General features: G+C 35.5%; 1 protein-coding gene across 1 annotated transcript in view; it reads left to right on the forward strand.

The window, feature by feature from the left end:
• Positions 1-12,726, forward strand: part of LOC133182209 (poly [ADP-ribose] polymerase 1-like) — a 550,802-nt gene that overhangs the window by 18,704 nt on the left and 519,372 nt on the right. The window lies entirely within an intron of this gene.

Raw genomic sequence — 12,726 nt, forward strand, 5'->3', positions numbered from 1 at the left:
TTACCCCTTATGCGGTCAACATGGTAAAATAAGGACCCGAGACCTGGCCCACGAGGTGACCTGACCTGACCGAGGCCGCGTAGCGGCCGAGGTCAGGTCAGGTCAGCGAGTGGGCCAGGTCGAGGGTCCTTATTTTACCATGTTGAACTCATAAGGGGTAATCAATTGTTTTATTATACCGATATAAGTTAAGGCAATTTTTGTAAGCTTAATTACTAAAATAATCAATTACATGTATAAGACCTACGAACTGTTGTCAGTGTTCCATCGGGATCGGGATTCGCTAGTGAAGTTGTTTACTTTTCGGCTGCTAGTCTTGTAAGTTTTTGCACCGCCGATTTATTAAAACACTCTGTGATTGTCAGTAACATTGCATTTTTATAAATTCACAGATACCATTCCCGACTACAATGACAATCTGGTGCAGACTTTTACTGTACAAGAGAGCCGAGTCTGCGTTCGTTGAATTTGACATTGTATTGTAACGAAAGTTAATTTCAATGAAAACGATAAATGTTATGACGCATCTAAAGGCCAATCGTGTTCCGTATCCTAAAAATACTATACATATTTTTATAACGGCAATTTTTGTAATGTACAATCATTACTGTATGCATATTTTTTTTTAATTTGAATGGAATTTGGATTAACAGGTCATTTTTAGCGGTCATTAATTTTATTGACCGGTCATTATACCCCACGTGCAATGATTCCTAGGTCATTATTGCTGTAAACGGTACTTTTTGGAGTCATTATTGAGTTTAAAAGCCTTCTAACAAGCCAATCAAATTTGAGTATTCTTAATAGAGGTATAATAATATACATTAAATGACTGGGATCGAGGGCAACTTGCGTTTTGTCGGACCCAAGAACCAAACCGTTTGCATTAAACCGAAGACGCATTTTGCTCGAGAACACAGTCGATAAATGTTTTGTTATACCTTTTATTTATTTTTTTCTGACATAAATGTATCTTGTGCTGGCTTTCATGATATAAATTTTCTTAAACCACACTGCGTTTAACCTCGGTCAATTCCATCACTTTCTGACATCAAAGAGTTGTTAGACTTTTTTTAGTATAGATTTATATAGGAACCAATTTTTAAAGTTAAAACAGCAAAAAAATAAATAAATAAATAAATAAATAAATAAAAATAACGCCCAATTTCCCCATGTTCACTTTGTACAACATTCACAAAAAGATTTGACGCGACCGATAATACTTTCAATTAATGCATTCAAGTAAATAATACACAACACAGTATCAAATTTGATGAAAATTTAAGATGTCCGAGTTAAGCAAATACTTTTCAACAACCCTATTTTATATATTGTGAGGTCTTATGTCAGTTGCTTAGAATGTTATTAGTTTCATTTTCTTACTTTTTCTGCATATCTTCATTCTTAACGTGTACACATATAAATGGCTTTTTTTTCTGTCGTCTCATTGTCTTCAAAATAAATATTTTAAAAAGCGGTGCATGCACCCCGCAAACATCTCGTTAAATATATCTTACATGAGCTACCCACAAGAACGACTGGCCTGACAAGATAAGCAATCCTGTCTCTGTGTTCAGAGCCTAGCTGGACAAGTATTTTTTCTAATTAAATAAAATTCTATGCATAAATTCGGTTATTTGTTATTTATAAATTTGAATACAACAGTGGACTGGTGTCTCCATAGCCTTTTCATTCCTCCAATATTCCATAATTCAGTACCAAAGAATTTTTGGTGGTTCAAAATATCTTCAAAGGAAGACAAAAAATTGTGCACCAAAAGTTGCATATAATTCGCATATGGTCCTCACAAAAAAACCCCACCCCCTGTTCCAATTCGTAAAACCACAAGTGTGAGTCAGTAATAACAATTTGAAGAGCATATTTTATGCGCATATCATGACCTGTAGAAATAATTATTCCGCGAGTTGGTAGTTTTGCTTTTTTTGATTTGATTGGCACACCCATGGATCCACCAGTGTTACATGATTTTAAATCAAGTACATCACCAAATAGCGTTGCAAACAACTGGTTTCGAAGTGAAATTACTGAGAAATTCAATAGTTACCATCGTTATTAAAGCAGTCGTCTTTCGGACATTTAGTGAATGATTATCTTACAAGGTACTGGTTTATGCTGTAGAATTTTTCACTAAAAGCACGATTGATTTCGATGGAGGCGCACCTTAACATCGTTCCACTTGTGGTGTGAATCCCTTGTCCATACATACGAGATCAGAGAAGTACTTGTTGTCTTAAAATATCTAAAAACTGTCTGGTTTTCTTTATTATAAATTGCAATAATTGGTACATTCTGAATAATTTGTGATAAATTTGATAAAACAAAATGAATTAATTTTGGAAAACATAGAATCAAAACTATTATAGAAATGCCAACATAGTTGTAAACATTTCTTGCGCTGGAAGGTCATCATGGGGACAAATATATTTTTCAGTGTTCGATATTCGTAATTATCAACACTCAACACGTGCATTACAGAGACGATGGTCATTGTTAGCTAAAGATTCACACAATTCAATTTCAGATCATGTAACATGCGCGACAAATAAATTGGATTCCGTATCAGTCCGTAAGGACGTCGCATGCTGCTGGCCATAGAAAGGCGGGTCCAGAATCTGAAGATCATTCGAGATTAAAATGGTCAACGAGATTTTTTCAATGATAGTGAACCAATGAAAAAAGCTTGTGTTGAAGATTAAATGACCAATTATTGAAAAGAAGATTACACTGGTCATGCGCTTGGCAGGACTCAGCTGTCGTGCAATAATTTACGTGACGGTTGATGAAAAGGGAGGATCTAGCCAGAAGGGTTTATTAAATGTATTCATGCGCAAATAATGATGGGAAAATTTATAAATTTATGTGTGACCAGAGATTGAATTAAAGAACTTAAAGTACATATTTGAGAACTACATAGAGTATTTGGCTCAAAAGACGCGACATGTATTTTTCTTTTTCTTTCTTTTTTTTTTTAATTATTTTTATTAGCTATAATCATGATAATTGAATATGCCATCGTCATTATATATGGTAAATATTTTCACGCAGGAAAATTTGTTTGTTAGCATTAAACACATTATATTCGTGTATAATACAAATATAATAATGATAAATTAATAATAAAGGTAGTAAAAAATATGATTATAATAATGCACATGTATTGCAATATTCGACATTTGAAGTTGTTTATGGTTGGTATTTTCTTTAGTTAGCCATTACATGCGAAGAAAGTCCTTCGTAGCTAATTTTTCCAGCTTATACAGATTAACTAATTTTCCAAGCTGATGTAGATTAACACAGTTTACCTTCCAGTAAACCATTTCGTATATACGAATATTAAACCAGCCAACCCAAATTCAAAGATCAAAAATATATGTAATAGCATCCATCAGAAAGTTTAAAATAAATTTCGTTTTGAATGGTTAAATGTTTTTCGGTTCAAGTTGACTTACACTATGACCAAAATGCCGTGTGAGTTTTATTCTATGATTTTTTTTCTCCTACTCTCTTTTTAAAAAATTAAATTAAGATTAAGAGGTCCATTTCCTTGCCGATTTGTTTCATGTTAGGAAATTTTGTTTAATTCGTAATGCAAAATTACTAGTTTTCTTTTGTTTGTTTGTTTGTTTGTTTGTTTTTTTTTTTTTTTTTTTTTTTTTTTTTTTTTTTTTTGCTGTATATAATTTACTGGTCAATTTATTTGTTTTAATATATTTTTCTGTAGGTATGATGTTTTCTACAGTCTACACTTATTTTTCCCTATAAAACGCTCGCTTTGGTTTTAATGTTTGGTATTGTGTGTGATAAGTATTTAGTTAGCTGCGTCTAAGTAAGGTTTGCCAAAATAAAATTTAAATCATGGGCTAAAAAAGTTGACTTTCCGGCAACAAAGCTACCAACAAAGACCTGAACTGAGGTCATACGAAGGTCAATAAAACATCTAATGTTAGGGCATTGCTCTTACACAATGGAGGATTACGCCATGTTAATTAGGTAGGTTTTCCTCATGCGAGTCAAAGATTCAGGTGAATTTGAAGCAAAAAACAGGCTTATGAAAAAGATATCGACAAAGTAATGGGTGAAGGTAAAGACCTGGGATTACTCAATAAATGGAAAAATATGGGACAGGTGTCGTATTACCGACAAAGCACCTGCTCAAGAAACTAAATGTAGAAAAGTATGATTACTATTGCTGCTTACAGACTCACAAATATAGAAAACTCTCATTATTTTCTAAACATTATTGCTTCAGTACCTAATACGTGACTTTATCCGAATTCAACTATAATAAACTACAGTGTACAAATATATAAAAAATCCATTCTTTTGATTTTACTGTAAGAATATATTCTGAGATTTCTAGGAAGACATATGACAAGATTGATAAAAATGTGGTTTGACATTGAAATTTTCCTTGTCTATAAATACATGCACTCTACCAAGTAAATAATTTATCAAGCTTTATTGAAAAAAAAGTAGGCAAATATTTTCTTTCAACTTAAAACTACACATTTAATTAGCTAATAAATGTTCTTGTTATGATAAGATGTAATTTTTGTAAAATGAAAGTTGTGGAAGAACATTCTGAATCGAGTTTTATACAATTAAAATAGCAACTTTTATTATGGAAACTTGTCAATAAATTCGCAACCTTAAATTAAAAATATATTTATTTTATTTTCCGTTGGTAAGACGGAAATATAATTTTTTTGCTTTCATGATTACATGCATCACATCATTCCGCTTTTTTAAAATTGAAGAAAAGAATATTCTTTTGTCAACAGAATTTAGTGAATTGAAATGCCCCCCATCCCCAAGCTTTCCAAAGGAAAAGGAAATTCCTTCGGAATCTAACTTTCATTCAGGGCTTGATGCAGATTTTTTATTCTTGCCATATGAAAAATGTATCATTTTTAGCATTATTACTTTACCCAAGTCAATAATGTGAATTGGTATTATTATAATACCCACGTTTGAAAAACGGAGGGGGGGGGATAAAGTGATGCGGGTGTCCGTCTGTCCATTATGCTTTAGGGTACTCATCTCTTATCTAAACTATATCTTACAAATAAAATTCTATGATACTTTCACAGATTCTTTTTCATGTAGTGCCATTGTGCACCTTCTATATTACTTTTTGATCGGATTGCTTATTTCAGGTCCCGCATAACAAAATATGGACTTTGCCATGGGTAGCGGGGGTATCATTCTATGAGCTCAGTGCTCATAGTACCTCGTCGTCTGTAAACTTCTGAACCAATTTTAATTTTTCTGGTTTTGTAGCATCTAGGGATTAACTCGAAAAATTAAATTTTGTAATTTGGAGGGCTTCAGCTAAAGGGACCTGCGAGAAAGGGAACAAAATCAGCAAAAATCATGTAATTTTTCGATTTCCTCAATGATATATAGCAGGCAAACTGTTCACATGATTCTAATGACCAGTTAGCACCCTATGGTGGAAAATTTCAATATGTAAAATTATGATTATGTGTAAATTTTCTTTATTATTCGGAGAGAAAAATATTGGAAGTCTGAACCTGCTTTTCAAATAGTTGATATAATTATTGATGAAATTTATCTATAAAGTATAACAGAAAATTGATGAGAAGAAAAACAAGAAACATTAACAAAAGAAGTCACGATGTAATTTAAGCATCTGGGTCTAAGAAAGACAACTCCTTAGATCAAACTAATACGTCCATCGAGAATATTTAAAGTGACACTGTGACGGACAAACGGGAAAAATTGACAACAGTAGAATTTTTGCATGACACATGCAAATTTTGTTCAGTTCTTGAAGATATTAGGTTTCAGAAAATTACAGGTTTCAGAACCTAAAAAATCTAATTTAATGGAGAAAAATAAGAGTAAAAAAAATCTTGGTATAACCCATCACAAAAATATTAATGGAGAAAAATAAGAGTAAAAAAAATCTTGGTATAACCCATCACAAAAATATTGCATCACGTCTTCCTCTTTATTGTACGCATGCGCTGAAAAGTTGAAGAATTTACCATGGTTTCAATTCCATTGATATAAATGTCGGATGACTGAGAATTTTGATACAATCTTCAAAAAAGATGATCACAACTTATTCCTTACTTCTGCTTGCCCCAATTAAATGTTGTTTACAAGTTTCTAAAAATAAAGGACGCGTGACCTTGACATTGTTGACATTGACGATAAAAACAAAGCGATAGATACAACATTTGTTTTTCCGGGACTTATATTTTGCAGTTTTTTTTCTTGCTTTACAGTGCAGTTGAGTTGTCAAAACTTCGCTATATTCATATTTCACAGAAATCTTTTGTTTTGTGATACAATTTTCATAAAAGAAACACATGGTTTTGACTCATTATGCAACTTTAACTTCATTTGGGATGCGGGGAAAACTAATGTGTGAAATCCCAGAAACGTTTTTTCCATCTTAATCCCGTCTTATAGAGCTTCTTTAGAATGACCTACAAAATCCTGGATGTCGCACAATAAATGCAGACTGTGATGTAGACCTTCTAATTGTTCAAACAACTTTATTGCAAGGAAAAGAAAAAAAAAATATCGCTGTCGTTGGAAAAAACACAGACCTTTTAGTGCTTTTATTGGATCATATGGATAGAAGTTTATTTTCTCTGACAAAGTTGAGAAATCCGGGAAAATATGGGGCATTAAAAAGATCGACTAAAACACATTTGACAGATGAAGTTTGCCTATATTTTGTTTTACATGCATTGACAGGTTGTGACACTACCTCTAGAATATGGTTTGAGTAAGGGATAAACGCTTAAAAATGTGAAAGCTAATTCAGCATTTTACAACGAGGCTAATGAATTCGCCGATTCCATATAAAGAGATGCTTGTATCTCAAGGACATCAGGTTATAACTTGTTTGCATTAGCACTCAACCTAGTGAAGGATTAGGCCTGCCAAGATTTCGAAAAATTGTCACCAAAACTTCTCGTGATGAAAAACAGGCTCAAGTAAGCAGTATCCCTCCAACATATGCAACTATCAAGTACAGCAGTGGATTGGTAATGACCTGGGGATCGTAACATAAAGCATGCCAAAATTTTGACTTAAGTAGGGTCATAAGTATGTGTTAAGCACATTTTTAGGACCTGGCTTAGTACTACTTAAGTATGGCCGTTACCCTAACATAAAACGTATCAAGCGAGGTCTAAGCTAACTTAAAATCATTCTTATGTATTGAATTAAAATATTACACAGTATGAAAGTACATTAAGGATACATAACACAAACAAACAAGAGGCCCATGGACCACAATGCTCACCTGAGTAACTTTGGCCCTGCTGTTCTCCACCTGATTTCCTACCTTGAAATCCCTGTTGTGGCCCCGCCCTACCCCCCGGGGTTATGATATGAACAATTTAGAATCTACACTATCCCAGGATGCTTCCACATAAGTTCCAGCTTTTCTGGCCTAGTGGTTCTGCACATTGAAGTGAAAGTTGCAGGTCCTTCGGATGAGACCTTAAAAACCGAGGCCCCGTGTCACGGCTGGCGTTGGCACGATAAAGATTCTTCACTGCTCAAGGGCCCAGAGTGCCGAGGAAAGGTCAAAATTTGAAGCCCTTCACCGGTATATGGTGACGTCTCTATATGAGTGAAAAATTCTCGAATGGGTCGTAAAACAACATACAATCAATCGAATCAGATTTTATATTTTCATGTTTATACAGTCAAGTTTGAAATTTATTATCAAATCATTGCCAGATCCAAATAAATCATTCATTAATTTGTAAGTGTTCTACTGATAATTTTTAAGGTCTTTCAGAAATTAAATTTCAACATATTGTTGAATGGCTTGAGTAAATAGTATATAATTTGAAATACAATATTATTTTTTCTAAAATTTATTATACTTGTTGCTGAAAATAATATTATAACAAAAAGTGCAGACGATATACCATTGTAAAATATTCAGCCTCAAATACACGTACAGTAAGTCTCCGTGGAAGTTAAACTTTGCGTTATTACTAAGTCTTTCATTTCTAAAGAAAAGCAAAATAGCATGATATTTTCTGCAAGAAAAAATTGAAATATTTGGTAAATCAAGGAGCTTCCGGGGGCATTGCTCCTTGGGCCCCCACCAGGGCTTCGCCCTTGATCTACTGGGGGCCCAGACACCCTGCTGTTCTCTGCGTACACTTCACATTTCCATTCTGGCTACGCGCATATATATATATATATATATATATATATATATATATATATATAAAACAAGGGAGAAATGTGTCTAGCGACTCAAGGAAGAAGTTATCATACGCGAGGAAGGAGGCTACCAAAACAGGAGGAGGCTCATCTTCAGTAGTTGGGTGCGAATGACTTAAAAGTATTGTACACTACTAGTATTGGACAGACAGCAATAGAAGGAATTCCTGGAGGAATAGACACAGCTGGCCCATCTTCCTCTAATACATCAAGACTTCATGAGGAAACACTTATACAAAAATACTATCAAATGTCTTAAATTTCCCAATGTCATGGGATGTATTGATGGTACACATATCGCTATAAGATGAACATTTGTTTGTAAATAGAAAATGTTTTCATTTAATAAATGTTCAGGGGATGTGCGACGCCGATCTCAAATTCACATACATCGTCGCAAAGTGGTCAGGAAGCAGTCATCACTCCTTCATATGGACAGACAGTCATGCCAAACATATCCATCAGGCAAGAGGGCAATAAGAAGCTAGTATCCAGGCTGAACCCTCAAGGCAAGTGGTCCTGATCAACTGCCAACACGTCTACTCAAGGAAATGGCCAATGAAATTACACCTGCACTCACACTTATCTTCCAGGCCTCAATACACCAAGGCAGAAACCCAGCAGACTGGAATACAGGCACATTTACACCAATCTTGAAGAAGGGAGATAATGTGACTAAATATTTCCATATATTCTATTTAGGTGAATATCGAATTCACTTTTGTAAACTTATTTTTCATTCGATGATTTGAATCAAGTCAGTAAGATTCTAACATTTTGTGAAGGCTTTTGTCGAACACTCTTTTGTAATCTTATACCTGACTGGTGTATTCTTTAAATCAACTTAATCCAGTTGCGCAGTAGATCTGGGTATAAATACACAAGTTCGATAAGAATTACTTGTCCCGTCAGCGAATTTCAAGGTCACAACACCTCGTGGTCGTGCTGTCCATATAGGTATTTATTTTTGTAATTCTTTTCTCTTTCATAACTTGCAATGTTATTTTTTATTTTCTATCTATTTAACGTTATGTTTTGTCTAATGGGTAGAATATATTTTATGTATATTTTATCTAGACACAATTGCCATTGCCGTTATTTATTTTCTGTTTAAAATAAAGAAATCAACGTGAACCTAGCTGTGTTGTTCTTCTGCTCGGTTACAATAAGAGCAAACCATCAAACTATCGCCCAGTGTCTTTAACTTCTGTATGCAGCAAAGTCTTGGAACACTTTATACATAGCTCCATCATGCGGTTCTTCGACCAGCACAACATCTTATCCGATATGCAGCATGGATTCCGCAAATCACGATCCTGCGAATCTCAACTTATACTCAATATCCAAGACCTGGCAAAAGGGCTACACGACAATATCGAAATTGATTCCGTGCTCCTCGACTTCTCCAAGGCATTCGACAAAGTGACACACCAGCGGCTGGCTAAAAAGCTACACCACTATGGAATCCGTGGCCCAATTTTTGGATAGAGTCATTCCTAAGCGACAGATCCCAACGTGTTGCGGTGGAAGGCATTTTGTCAGATTCAGCACCAGTAACCTCAGGAGTACCTCAAGGAACAGTGCTAGGTCCAGTGCTATATATCAATGATCTACCTGCACAAGTAAAGTCTTTGTTTTGTTTGTTGTTTAAAGTCCCTCTCGAGAATTTTTCACTCATATGGAGACGCCACCCCTTGCCGGTGGAGGGCTACAAATTTTGACCTATACTCGACACTCGGGGCCATTGAGCAGTGAGGGATCTTTTTCGTGCCAGCACCTACTGTGACATGGGACCTCGGCTTATACGGTCTCATCCGAAGGACCGGTCTCCACGTCCCGCAGTGGGAGTCGAACCCGCTACGTAAGGATCAACACTCTAGAACAGACGCTCTAACCACTGCGCCACGCGGGCGACACAGGCGAAGTCGAAGGCTCGTCTGTTTGCAGATGACCCTCCTGTATAGGAAAATTAGCAGAACAGAAGACAGCAGAGCTACAACAGGACCTAGATAGCCTCGAAGAATGGGAAAGAAATTAATTTATGGAATTCAATCCTGACAAATGCGAGGTCATTCGCATAACACGGAAAAGAAAAATCAGCCAGGGAGACTACATCACACACAATCAGGTTCTGAATTTGACTAATAAGGCTAAGTACCTGGATGTAACCATTACCAACAACTTTATCTGGAATCACCACATAGACCAAGTCTCTCTCCGGAGGAATCTACGATGTCCTCGGAAAACCAAGGAGATGTGCTACACATCAATGATTAGACCTCAACTGGAATATGCTTGTACTGTGTGGGACCCCTATACCCAGAACAACATCAACAAGCTTAAAAGTGTACAGCACTGATCTGCAAGATTTGTGCTGGCCGACTACCAGACCACCAGCAGTGACACATCTATGATTCAGCAGCTGGGATGGGAACCACTGCAACATCGCAGACAAGCCGCAGAAACAGTGCATGTTGATGTATAAGATCTTACACTCTCTAGTAGCCATTCCATCTTCACCTTTTTCCATCATATTGATGCTGCTACTAGAGGTCATCAACAATGACTGCAAATCCCATTTGCCAGAACAGACATCTACAAAGGATCCTTCTTTCCACCTGGGATCCGCCTGTGGAATACTTTACCATCTAGTATAACAGAAGCCCAATACCTAGACTTATTCAAGTCAGGGCTGGCAGAAATTGGTGAACATTAGGTGAAGGTAATGTTTATCCAGTTTTTAATTGTAAATAGAGGACTCTCCACTGCCCCTGCACTGTATGCCCACTAGGCCTTGCACTGTATAGGAAAGAAGAAGTTACTTTTACATTTCATGTAAAGAAACACGCACATGTACATGTATGTACCTGTAGCAGGCGAAACAATGTAAACTGATATTTAAAAAAAAATCATAGTTCTAGTGAACTACCCATAACAAATCCATTTACGAAAAAAAAATCTCCGCTAGTTTTTGGGTGTACGGTTTCCTTGAAATCAAACAAGAATAAAATGGAATTTTGTGTGTGTTGGGGGGGGGGGGGGTAACAAGGTATTATATGTATCATCACAACAACTTTTCATTTGCCAAGTTTTATTGCTCAAATCTGTAGAGGCAATACTATTCTGAGAATTAAACAGATCTTGTGGACATACATTGGTTGTAAATGAAGCAAGTATCTAAACCACAAGCCTTTAGATCGCTTTAATGCGAATCAGAAATTTTGGGTATAAAAAATAAAGATGTGGAACTTCTCAGATAGGGTACCCAATTTCGCCGATGTCAGTCGGATTTAAGCGATTTAGAGACTTTTCCTCTAAACGAATACTAGTAGGGAATTGTAGCCTCTCTGTAAAGTTTAAAATTCTTTCTTTATGCCAACACCGGTAAAAGTCTAGTATACAATATTTTTTATTCCTTTCAAGCTCAAGTGAGCTTTTCTGATCACCTGTTGTCCGTCCGTTTGTAAACCTTTCACATTTTCAACTTCTCCTAGAGAACCACTGGGCCAGTTTTAATCCAAAGTTGTACAAAGCATCCTTGGGTAAAGGGGAGTTTAAATTGCTAAAATGAAGGACCATATCCCCTTACAAGGGGAGGTAATCAAGATATGATAGGGTGGGGTCATTGAAAAATCTTCTCAAGAACCACTGGGCCAGAGAAGCTGAAACTTAAAATAAAAATTCATTTCTCCAAAAAATAAAACATGGACACGTTTAACAATTTTTCTAAGAAATGGTTATGCTTCAGATAACATTGTAGTTATTTATCAATTAAGCCATTTAAATGCCTCATTTGTTACTTAAGCCATATATTATATATCAAAAACATATTATATATCAAAAACATCATAAACAAATTTTGAAAAGTAAAATATAAATGTTCTGTGGTGTATAACACAATTACTCAATGTGTTTGGATTAAGAAGACTTTTGTAAGTTTATAGTTTTATTATAAAGTCACAGCAAAGGCAAAAACAATGGTACATAAAAGAGTTCAATGGCTGCAGGTCTCGGAGCCAAGATGGTGAAAGCTCACATACTCGGAGCTAAGATGGTAAAAAGCTCTCGTAGTCAGTCTTAGAGCTAAGATGTTAAAAGCTATTGATACTCAGTGCGCACATCTTTTGTAAGAAAAGCTGCATCATAGGAATCACGTATTTGGTAATAACAATCAGGAAGTTACAGTATCACATAATTAATATTAATATAGCCCGCCCCTCACTGAAGCTGTCTCATCTCCTGATAGGATACGGCAATGTCCTCTGTTTACATTAACATTGTGTATCTTGCACATTCTTCGGTTAATTAGATGGTTGCAGCTTTGCACAAAGTGTGATTGGATGTGTCAATGTTCAAGAACAACACATCGTAAAAACTATAATTGTCCGTCAAATGAAGACGCTCACTTATTGTATCCAATCTCCAAGAGTTTGTAAACAAGATCATAATTAAGAGGTTATTGTCCATCGCTATACACAC

This window comes from Saccostrea echinata, unplaced genomic scaffold (assembly GCF_033153115.1).
Source record: "Saccostrea echinata isolate AGI-Se365-2 ecotype Australia unplaced genomic scaffold, CSIRO_AGI_Sech_v1 ptg000009l, whole genome shotgun sequence".
Lineage (NCBI taxonomy): Eukaryota > Metazoa > Mollusca > Bivalvia > Ostreida > Ostreidae > Saccostrea > Saccostrea echinata.